The sequence below is a fragment of the Silurus aristotelis genome, assembly GCF_946808225.1.
Source record: "Silurus aristotelis genome assembly, chromosome: 1".
NCBI lineage: Eukaryota > Metazoa > Chordata > Actinopteri > Siluriformes > Siluridae > Silurus > Silurus aristotelis.
Genome location: NC_139574.1, coordinates 21,244,659 through 21,257,019, shown reverse-complemented (window position 1 = coordinate 21,257,019; position 12,361 = coordinate 21,244,659). Strand labels below are relative to the sequence as shown.

General features: G+C 40.7%; 1 protein-coding gene across 1 annotated transcript in view; it reads right to left on the bottom strand.

The window, feature by feature from the left end:
* Positions 1–12,361, bottom strand: part of LOC310731998 (tartrate-resistant acid phosphatase type 5-like) — a 146,233-nt gene that overhangs the window by 61,826 nt on the left and 72,046 nt on the right. The gene's annotated exons all lie outside the window — the stretch shown is intronic.

Sequence of the window (12,361 nt, the reverse complement as noted above, 5' to 3'; positions counted from 1 at the left end):
TTTAATTATATGATATGCAGACAATTAACAGTTTCATTCTGTTGTACTGAACCTGTTTTTTTTTTTCTTAATATGTACAATGTCCCACCATATTTGTGTGTGTGTGTGTATAAATTCACACACAAATTAGAAATTTCATGTGTTTAAACCTTTGTAAAAAGTAGTACATATATATATTTGCTCTCAGTATGGTTTCTTATGAAATATGTTTTTTCTTATATAGAAAATAAACGATTTAATGAAAAGAGGGGATATTTTATTTTATATCTTTAAAATGTATTTTCTTTTGTATTTGTTTTTAGTGAGATGTCACAATGAAATCCATCGAAAAGATGATAAACTTATGTATATATATACTTATATATATATATATATAAAATAAATAAAATGTTCAATTATTATTTTTAAATAAAATCAGTTAATTATTTGTGTTTTTATCAGCAGTCATTGCCTTAATCTATTTAGTAATTTTATGTCACGTCTTACTCCATTTCTACAACATGATCAGCAACAATGCTGATGTCGAGAAAAATATCGAGAAGCCCAGCCGAGAAGCCCAGCCGGTACCGGATAGTAGAGTCCGAATGGAACGGACAGCATGGAGTACCGCATGTAACTCGGAAGCCGTACCGCATGTAACTCGGAAGCCGTACCGCATGTAACGCGGAAGCCGTACCGCATGTAACGCGGAAGCCGTACCGCATGTAACGCGGAAGCCGTACCGCATGTAACGCGGAAGCCGTACCGCATGTAACGCGGAAGCCGTACGTAAAGCCTAACACATTCAGCCGCACGTAGAGTCCAACATATGCAATAACGAACAGCGAGTGAATGTGAGTGAGGGGTTTATGTAGGAGTGGGGTGGAGTGATGATGAGCTTCAGGTGTGCGTGGTTAAACCTGGAGCTCCAGAGAGAGAGGAGGCATGATTGGTGATGAGCTCCAGGTGTGTGTGGTTAAACCTGGAGCTCTAGGGAGAGCAGAGGCATAGAGAGCCACCAAAGGGGGTGTGGCAGGTGGATCCCTGACACTTCTTAACTTCAATGAAACAAAGTAAATTTTCATGCTGAATTTAAATTGAGTCTGAATTACTAGTTACTGCCGGTCTATTTGTGTGAGTTTGTGGTTTCAGGTGCTGCTGTAACTATAAAGACAGGGCTTGGTGAGTTTCCACATAACACACAAACATCTACATGGCCGTCGTTTTTGCAGATTATAAACATTGTTGCAATTTTTTAGTTCTTAAACTGATTTGTCAAAATAAAATCATGTATTTTTATATATATATATATATATATATATATATATATATATATATATATATATATATATATATATATATATATATATATATAATTTCCAAATACTCTATAATACATACATTTTATATATATATATATATATATATATATATATATATATATATATATATATATATATATATATATATATATATCTGTATATCTTAGTCAAGATATACAGGTGAATGACAGGTGTCTCGTCCAATGATTGATAAGTTTCCATTCACAAACTTCAGTTTGTCTGACTTCTCGTTGTGTTTTCGGATTTGTTTATATGATTTGGATTTGTTAATGTATTTCTGGATTTGTTAATTTGTTTTTTAATTTGTTAATTTGTTTTTTAATTTGTTCATTTGTTTTTGAATTTGTTCATTTGTTTTTGAATTTGTTAATTTGTTTAAAAATTTGTTAATTTGTTTTCGGATTTGTTTTTTTGTTTTTGGATTTGTTAATTTGTTTTCGGATTTGTTTTTTTGTTTTTGGATTTGTTATTTTGTTTTCGGATTTGTTCATGTGTTTTGCACTGTACCGTAGACTATATTAGCAATGGGTCTGTTTCTTTAACCAATCAGATTTCAAATTCGCCTCACAGGGCCAGCCAGCTGGCCCAGAATAGCATCAGCATTTTTCTGTCCTCTGATTGGTTGGTCAGAGCGAAACTGTTACAGCCAAGTTCGACTGGCAAAACACATCTGTAGTGATCTGCACACATTAATACATCAGTAAGACTGATGTAGGAAGAGAAATTGATTTGGTCTTGGACGTTCTTAAAAATCCATTTTCAAGAAAAGCCAGACATCAAGAAAAGCTAGGTCGCCCAACCCTGAAGCTAGCTAGCTTGTCCACTGGCTTACAGCCTCTAAAGAGCGTTGCAAATTATGAGTATGCATTATAAGTCTGCATCTCTGGAGAGTAAGTTGTATTTTATTTACCTTTTTAATGTTTTTGTCAGGTTATTAGACAAATATTGATTTTAAACTGCTCCAGATGATGTAGGTGGCACAGTTGCGGTTGTATTGTAGAGGTTTGGAGCTTGCTTTAGTAAAATGGTATTCACCCTCCATATGCTAAATGTCTCTCTCTCTGTAATGCCATGCGTTGTTATATTGTGTTTTTGTATAGTATTGATGGTTTCTATAATTGCGACATGATAGTGGTGATATTAAGAGGTGGATTAAAGTCCCCAATGAAGCCCCAGGTACCAAATGCACGGCCTGCCACTGAAGTAGCGTTAACACAACAAAGAAGAAAGATACTCACCATTGCTGTCTTCCAACACGTTTACTGTAGAATCTATGAGGAAATATGAATTATGTTGTAAATGAGTAGTATGTTTTAAATACCAACCTACAGTAACATCTCAATACAAACAGCAACATCTCATTACAAACAATATGAACAATGATAAGTTTAAAATATTTATAAAATTATAAATTTTTCAGTTTTTTCTGCAAAAAACTGAAAAATGTAAGTTTCTGCGAAAACTGAAAAGGAAAACAGGAAGTTAATGCACTGTAGTTTTCATGTAGGAGTAACACATCAAAATGTAACTGCTGGAAAAACCCACATCCTCTCCTTATGCTGCTACTACCAAGAACAACAGAGGTAGTAAAATGACCATTAGCCTTTTTTTTTGGTTATTAAGGGTCACAGACATGAAATTGCTGAATACAAGTCTGATGCAGTAAATAATTCACAAAGAATCTCTCCCAAGGACAAGAGAGCATTCAACTGGGTTAACAATGAAGGACTGGATTTGAACTAGGCAGGCGCTACCCTTCCTTCTAGAGCCAATCTCTTCAGTCCACCATGACTGAGAAATGCTACAAAGCAGTAGCCACATAACTCACAGCAAGCTCTATGAAATGTGGTATGATTTACTATTGATTAACATTATTAAGAAACATTGAAATGTGAACTGATCGAAATTAGATTCAGATTGAGTTCACACTTGTATTCTTAAGAAACCAGGATGCAAATATTTACCTTAAAAAACTGTAGTACTATTACAATATTACCAATAAATGTTTAAAAAAATTCTTCTTCAGAAAAAAGTAATGTATGCTTAGTGTTTTATTGCATAATTTTACTATTGTGAAATTCTTAATGTCTTTATATTGATTGAAATTCACAGTCTTTTTTGTAATAAACGTGTGTTGAGTGTATTTTGTATTACTACTAAAAAATGTGGAAACCGATTGCACAAACAAGTCTACAAAGCTTAAACTAGAAGACTACACCCATGTTAAGAATAATAGTATTTAGCAGGTTAGTGTTACCAAATATAGCACTGTTAAAATATTAATAATATATTAATATTAATGCAGTAATATTATCAGGGGTCACCAACATGGCACCAGGTAGTCCGCAAGGACCACATGAGTCACCCGCAGGCCTTTTCTAAAAATAGCTGTTTCCTACCTTGTTAAATCATAGTTGATAATTATTGTGAGAAACCATTAACATGCAGTGTTGGGCAATGTTACTTTTAAAAGTAATGCATTACAATATTGAGTTACTCCCCAAAAAAGTAACTAATTACTTACTAGTTAACTAGTTACTTTTATGGAAAGTAATGCGTTATATTACTTTTGTGTTACTTTTGCGTTACTTGTATCTCTTTCACGCCTTACAGGTGTAACAGGTGTAATATAGATAATTGCCATTAGGAAATAAGTTATATTAGAGCAAAAGACATGTCTTAAACATTTTAAAAGGTTTTTTTAATTTTTTTTTTTTATAATTCAACTTTTTTTATTGTTCAACAGCCCAAACATCAAAGTACATCAACACGGCATTCAGTAATCATCTTTGCCATTACACATTCAGCCACTAGTCACTATCAGTGGAATACAATTATAATTAATTACAATTACAATTATAAGCACATGGAAATTAAACAGTTGTTGATCAGTCCCACCTATTCAAACCATTTTTATATGTTGCCAGAAATGATCCCACGTTTTCTTCATGCCTCCCTCACTATGCAATCTCCCCAACATGCTCTCGTACAAAGCAATTTCAATCATCCCATCAATCCAATCTTTCAAGTCTGGGGTTTTGGGGCATTTCCAATTGCGTAAGATCATCCTGGCAGCTGTAACACAACCAATCTTAACTAGAGTAAACACATTCTTCGTTATGTTGGGTACCACCGATTTATCTCCCAGAAGGCATAGTCGTGGTTCCACAGGTATATTAGATCCCATCCACTCTTGCATTACTCCCAAAATCTTACACCAAAATGGGTGAACTAAGAAACATTCCCAAATCATATGCAAATAAGTACCCTCTTCTTCCTTACATTTCCAGCACAGATTATTTCCAGCTATACCCATCCTGTAAAGCCTGGATGGTGTATAATAATATCTATGTACTACTTTGTAATGAATGAATCTCCCCCTAGCTTCCCTTATGTTCTTACCCACATTAGATATGATGTACAGCCAATCATTTTCATGGATATCTATCCCCAAGTCCTTTTGCCATACAGTCCCCAGGTTCTCACAGGTATCTGCATTTACATTACGCCATCAACATGATGGCGCCGGTGAGGTCGGCTGCCGTCACGACTGCTCCGGCTACGTTTTCTCTTTTTTTGTTTATTTTATACTTTTATTTAAGTAGTTACACTTCCATCTACACAAGATGGACATCATTAGATATGACAGAGACACTCATATCTATTGGTGTACAATGCACTCACCTTTCGACGTTTTTAAACCCGGACCCATGCTGGCCGAGCGAGATCCTGAGGGTGAACAAAGGACGCGACCCGTACCGGCGTCCGCGAGGGAAACGAGCTGGCGTCAGGAACAGGCTGAGGGCATGCGCACACTGCGCTCCATTACCTAGTATCCTGTTAGCCAACGTCCAGTCACTGGAGAACAAGCTCGACGACCTCAGGGCAAGGGTCAAGTTCCAGAGAGACATTCGGGACTGCAACCTTCTCTGCTTCACCGAGACATGGCTGAAGCCAGCGGTACCGGACCACGCCATCCAGCCGGCCGAGTCCTTCTCGGTTTACCGCATGGACAGAACACTGGAGTCGGGGAAGTATAGAGGAGGTGGAGTGTGTCTGATGGTGAACAACCACTGGTGCGACAGCGCGAGCATCGTTCCTCTTTCACACTCCTGCACACCAAATCTGGAACTACTGACCATCAAATGTCGGCCCTTTTATCTACCTCGGGAATTCAGTTCGGTCATTGTCAGTGCTGTTTATATTCCACCTCAAGCGGACACGGACACTGCAGTATAGGATTTACACGAGACAATAACTCTTCACCAAACACAGCATCGGGACGCTGCGCTCATTGTGGTCGGAGATTTCAACAGTGCCAACCTCAAGAGCGCACTACCGAACTTTCATCAGCACATCACCTGCCCTACCAGGGGTGAAAGAACACTGGACCACTGTTCCATTCAAGAACAGCTACAAGGCACAATAACGTCCACCGTTTGGGAAATCGGACCATGCCGCCATATTCCTCATGCCTGTTTACAAACAAAGGCTGAAACAGGAAGCTCCGGTTCAGAGGGAGGTCGCGCGCTGGACTGACCAATCGGCAGGACCAGATGGCATCACAGTCCGGGTTCTGAAAGCCTGCGCTGACCAGCTAGCACTGGTGTTCACGGAGATATTCAACCTCTCACTGGAACAGTCTGTTGTCCCCTCATGTTTCAAACAGTCCACCGTTCCTGTCCCGAAGAAACCCCTGCCCGCCTGCCTTAACTGGACCCACTACAGTTTGCGTACCGTCAGAACCGCTCTACTGAGGACGCCATTGCTCATCTTCTCCACACCACGATGAGCCACCTGGACCAAAGAAATGGGAATTATGCAAAGATGTTGTTCGTGGACTACAGTTCAGCGTTTAACACCATAATTCCCTCCACACTCACCTCTAAGTTGGAGGTCCTGGGACTCTGTGTCAATGTGTCAAAGCCGCTGTGTCAATGGATCTCTAACTTCCTGACAGACAGACCACAAGCCGTACGGGTGGGAAAACACACCTCATCCACCCTCACCCTCAGCACTGGCGCCCCCCAGGGTTGTGTTCTGAGCCCCCTGCTTTACTCAATGTACACACATGACTGTGTGGCCACATCCAACTCCACCACCATCATCAAGTTTGCTGACGACACTGTTGTGGTGGGTCTGATCTCCAACAACGACGAGACGGCCTACCTACAGGAGGTTAAAAACCTGGAGAGATGGTGCCAGGAGAACAACCTTCTCCTGAACGAGTTGATCGTGGACTTCAGCACAAAGCGGGATCGGTCATACCAACCTATAAACATCAGCGGGACCCCAGTGGAGAGAGTGGACAGTTTCCGGTACCTTAGTGTTAACATCACACAGGATCTGTCTTGGTCCTGTCACACCAACACCCTGGTGAAGAAGGCCCGGCAGCGTCTGTACCATCTGAGACGCTTAAGGGACTTTAAACTACCCTCTCAGGTGCTTAAGACTTTCTACACTTGCACCATTGAGAGCGTCCTGACGGGTAGCATCACTTCCTGGTTCGGGAACAGCGCCATGCAGGACAGACGAGCCCTCCAGAGGGTGGTGCGTTCAGCTGAACGTACCATCCACACTGAGCTCCCTAACCTGCAGGACATCTATAGCACGCGGTGCTGGACAAGTGCTAGGAAGATTATGAAGGACCTCAGCCATCCCAACAATGGACTCTTTTCTCTGTTGCGTTCAGGAAAACGCTTTCGCTCCCTGAAAGCGAATACAGAGAGAATAAGGAGGAGCTTCTTGCCGCAGGCCATCCGGTGTTTAAACCAGGAAACACCCAGGATCTAGAACTGGCCCACTCTCTCCATCATCATCACACTTCTCTGTACACATATTCACCTTCGCACCATGTCACTTTAAACATATCTCACCGTTCGCACCACGACACTTTAAACTCTGGACTTGCACAGCACAGTGCGCTTTTTATTTTATTTATACCACACCATATTGCACATGGACACTTTACGGACCCTTACACCACACCATACCGCACACGGACACTTTATGGACAACCCACCACAAATTGCCTATTGTTTACATTTTTTACTACACATTGTTTACTGTTTATATGTATATTTGTTTCATACATTATCCTTTTATATATCTTTATACCTTATATTCTTTTATTTTATTTTATTTATTTATTTTTATTTTATTTTATATAGTTTTTCTTATACCTTATACTTATTTATCTGCCTCTTTTTCTCCCCCCCATCCTATTCCCTCATGCCGGACCATCGTATAAAACATTTCACTACATGTCGTACCCTGTATGTATGTGTATGTGATGAATAAAATTTGATTTGATTACATTAAGCATTGATTTGTAACACATAGAAGCAGTCTGAACTACATGTGGCAACCGAAGATAGCTATAAACAGGGTTATCACTCGTATTAAATTTGCCCTTGACGCAGTGTCTAATCTGCAGATACTTCCAAAAATTCCCTTGACCCCCAATATTATATTTTCCCACCAATTCAGAGTATGACATAAAAACCCCATTTTCATACAAATCACCAATTACAGTTACCCCTTTAAGATGCCATTGTTCCCAGAACACACTTGCTTTACCTATGCAAATTTCAGGATTCCTCCATAGTGATGCATACGACTGTCTATAATGTGATGTCTTGCACAGTTTATGAATTTTGTTCCAAACATGTCTCGAGTGTATTGTCACTGGATTTGAGTCCCATTTAGCTCCAGAGCATTGTGAAAGAACGTTGATGGGATGAAATGGTGAGGCCAGTTTCTGTTCTATCTCGATCCAGTCCAGCTCAGAATCCGTCTTGTCCCAATGCTTAGCCAACTTAGCCATTTCAAAGGAAAGATTATACAATCTCACATCAGGTAATCCAAGGCCCCCCTTGTCCCTTGGGGAAGTCAATTTACTCATTTTAATCCTCGGTCTTTTTCCATCCCATAAAAAGTCCTTGATAATTTTGTCATATCTTTTCAAGATAGGGTCTGGAATGTTTACAGGTATCATCATCGATAAATAATTGAACTGTGGAGCGATAACTATCTTCACAAAATTGACTTTACCCCACAGAGAAAGTTTCAGATGTTCCCACTCGTCCACATTGTGCTTTATCTGTGACAGCAGCGGCTCATAATTCAACCCCATTATATCCTCCAAGTCCCGTGTTAGTTTAACCCCAAGATATGTCATACCATTTGGAATCCATTTAAAACCGAATTGGGTCACTGTATGGGAGTGACATGTTCTAGATATTGGCATAGCCTCAGACTTCTCCCAATTTATTTTGTTTCCCGACACTCTCGAATATGATTGTATAACACTCATTAATGGAGGTAGAGATTTAAGAGGATCACGAGACAACAACAAAACATCATCCGCATATAACATCAACTTGTGCTCCAACCCCACCCCCACCCCCCTTACTCCCAAAATATTTGGGTCTGCCCTGATCATAATGGCCAGAGGTTCCAGAACCATCGTGAATAACAACGGGGACAGTTGGCATCCCTGACGAGTACCTCTTGAAATTGTAAAAAATGGGGAAGTCATGCCATTTGTCATCACTGCTGCTCTAGGATTCTTATATAATAAACTAATCCAGGACCTATATATACGACCAAACCCAAAATTCGACAGGGCTGCAGCCAAAAAGCCCCATTCCACCCTGTCGAAAGCCTTTTCGACATCCAAGGATATAGCTGCGATCGGGGCGCTCTCTGAAGAATTTAGCCACATCAGATGAATTAGCCTTCTCATATTATCGGTTAAGGACCTTCCCTTAATGAAGCCCACTTGGTCTTTATAGATTATACTTGGAAGAACCTTCTCTAACCGTGACGCCAAAATTCTCGCCAACACCTTGCAGTCCACATTGATAAGACTTACTGGCCTAAAATTAGCCGGATCAGTTAAATCCCTATCTTTCTTAGGTATCAGTGTTATCAATGCCTCCATGAAAGTACCAGATAATTCTCCAGTCTCAAACGCCTCTATATAGACCTCCTTTAGAATCGGAGCCACTATATCAACATACTTCCTATAATATTCAGCTGGATACCCGTCCACCCCTGGCGATTTACCAGATTTCATAGAGGTGATTGCAGCTTTGACCTCCTCTTCTGTAATTGGAAGGTCTAGAGACTCAGATTGCAATGCATCTAATTTAGGTAACTCTATTCTAGAAAAAAAAAATGTTCCAGTTCCTCTCTATCTAGACCACCTGAAGATGTATATAAATGTTCATAAAACTTATGAAAGACCCCATTTATTTCTTTCGTCAATGATACCATAGTATCTCCTTTCTTAATTGCCGGAATAACGTTAGCAGCATTTTGTTGTTTTAATTGTCTGGACAGGAGCTTGCCCGCTTTCTCACCGCCTTCATAAAACCTGGTCCGCAGCCTAAATAGTGCATACTCGGCTCTTCTATTATATATATTGTGTAGCTGAAATTTATATCTACAAATATCCTGATATAAATCATTAGAGTAGTGTCTAGCCAGTTCCTTCTCCAATGTACAAATTGTTGCTTCCAAGTTCTTAACCAAGTCTCTTCCCTCCTTCTTCTTTCTAGCTGCCTGTGCAATCAGTTTCCCTCTAATATATGCCTTTGAGGCCTCCCATACAGATGCCAACCTATCAGTACTTCCCACATTCAAGTCAAAAAAGGAGGTCAGATCGTCATCCAACAATTTGCTAAACTCCTCGTCTTGTAATAATGTAGCATTCAATCGCCATCTCCCCTTCCTACCAGCTTCTGTATTTAGAGCTATATCCAGTTCCACAGCTGCATGGTCTGACAATACTATTGCTCCAATCTTACAATTTGCTACCTCATCAGTGATAGAATTTGAAAGTAGGAAGAAATCTATCCTATGGAGATTTATGGCAATTAAAATAGAAAGTATATTCTCTTTCTGTTGGATTGACCAGACGCCAAATATCAATCAATCCAATATCCTCTGTTAGCATATGAAGGGCAGCCCTATCCCTTGGCATAGAAGATCCCTGATATTTACTCTTATCCAAAACCCCATCCATAACCTGATTAAAGTCCCCAGCCAAAATTATTTGCCCCTCTTTTTTACCAAGAATCTTGTTAACTGTATGAACAAAACCCGGATCAGCCTTATTGGGGGCATATACATTGCATAAGATCACTTTTACTCCATTAATGAGGGTTTCTATACAGATAATCCTACCCGCATCGTCTTTAGTTTCTGTTAACATCACAAAATTCAGCCTCTTATGTATTAGAATCATTACCCCATTTTGTTTGCTTGTAAATGATGAATAAAATACATGCCCCACCCAATCTCGTTTGAATTTGAGCGCTTCGTTATCTGTTACATGATTCTCTTGCACAAAAGCAACATCTACACGTTTATGTTTGAGATACGACAGAACCTTTTTTCTTTTAATTGGACTTCCACACCCGTTAATATTTCACGTTATAAACCTGATGTGACTACCTATGCACGATACAAATTAATCGCACGTTTCCGTGCGTGTAACCAAATATGTTGGATGACTGCCCCCTATTGGGGAATGGTATACTAAACCGTGATGTACATTCACTCGAACTTAACAAACGACAGTTGAACATTTCAAACACCAAAACTTCCTTCAGCAAAACGCTATTGCTGCCCAGAAAGTAACAAATTATTAAACCCCCTACCCAAAGCTTAACAAGAAACAAAACAAAAAGAAGAGACAACAAAAAAAGAACAGCCATACCAAACAAAGAGAACCGTCCTAGCCCGAACAACCCGAGATTGCGGTCCGTGAGGTGCTGAATCAGCTATCCAGCCCTACCTTGGCTGTCAAAACTGTTCCGAGACGGCACAGCCATCTGGCCCACCCGCCCACCCACTGCACCTGACTAATATGCTCCACTCCAGCGATCTTGTAAAGAGTATTTGGTCCCATCATTCTGTCGCTCCACAGTGTTCTTTGATGAACCGCTCTGCATCCACACTCGATGTAAACACCTTTCTTCTCCCTTGCCATGTAAAACGAAGAGAGGCTGGGTATGCCAGTGTATATTTCACGTTGACGCTCCTCGGCATCCTCCGCGAAGCGGTGAATTCCCTCCGTTTTCTGGCTAACTCTCTTGACATGTCGGGGAAGAAGGAAATCCGACTTCCCTCCCATTCGGTCATTCTTTTTTCTCTGGCCGCTTGCAATACCTTCTCCCTGGCTGACGAACGTAGAAACTTGGTCAAGACAATTCTCGGCGGCTGATCTGTACTGGGCCTGGAAGCGGGAGCGCGATGCGCCCGCTCAATCTCGAACTCACCATCCGGATCGATACCCAGTCCTTCCGATAAGATCTTATACACGCACTTGACCATTCCACCTGCCTCCAGCCCTTCTTTCAGACCGATCATCCTCACGTTGTTGCGGCGGCTTCTGTTTTCTAGATCTTCAATTCGGTTCCACATAACTTCCACACGTTTATCATGCCGCTCGCCGTCACCAACGAGCTTCGAGGTGACGTCTTCCATATTAGAGATGCGGCCCTCCGCTTCGTCCAGCCTTTCTAGGATCGCATGCACCGAGTTTTTGAGGTCAGTAACAACCTCTTTGATTGACGACACATCCGTCGCTACTCCTTGCAAAGTAGAGCTCATTTTGCTTATTTCGGATAATAGGCTTTCCATCTTTGAACCTTGTTCAATCGGCTGGGGCGGTGGCGACTCGTGTACCGGCGAGGTCTGCCTGGTTGTCATGCGGCTCGTCTCTGCTCCCTTGAAATATTTAGATGTCGACATTGACATTTGCGGTCCAAACCACTTTTTCTTCATACACAAGTGTTTAATCACCAGGGACACTAGTTTTGAGAAATACACGTGGAGTAAAGACGCTCAAATAAATTGAAAATATGGGTGGGCATAGGGAGCTACACAACTATGCTGCCATCTTCCTCGGCGGTCCCACGTGACTCCCAACATTTAAAAATGTTTAATATCTTCTTATAGAACAACAAGATGATCGACTAACTTTTGACCACAAGGCTGAACACTTTCCAGTCGCACTTCTGTACACT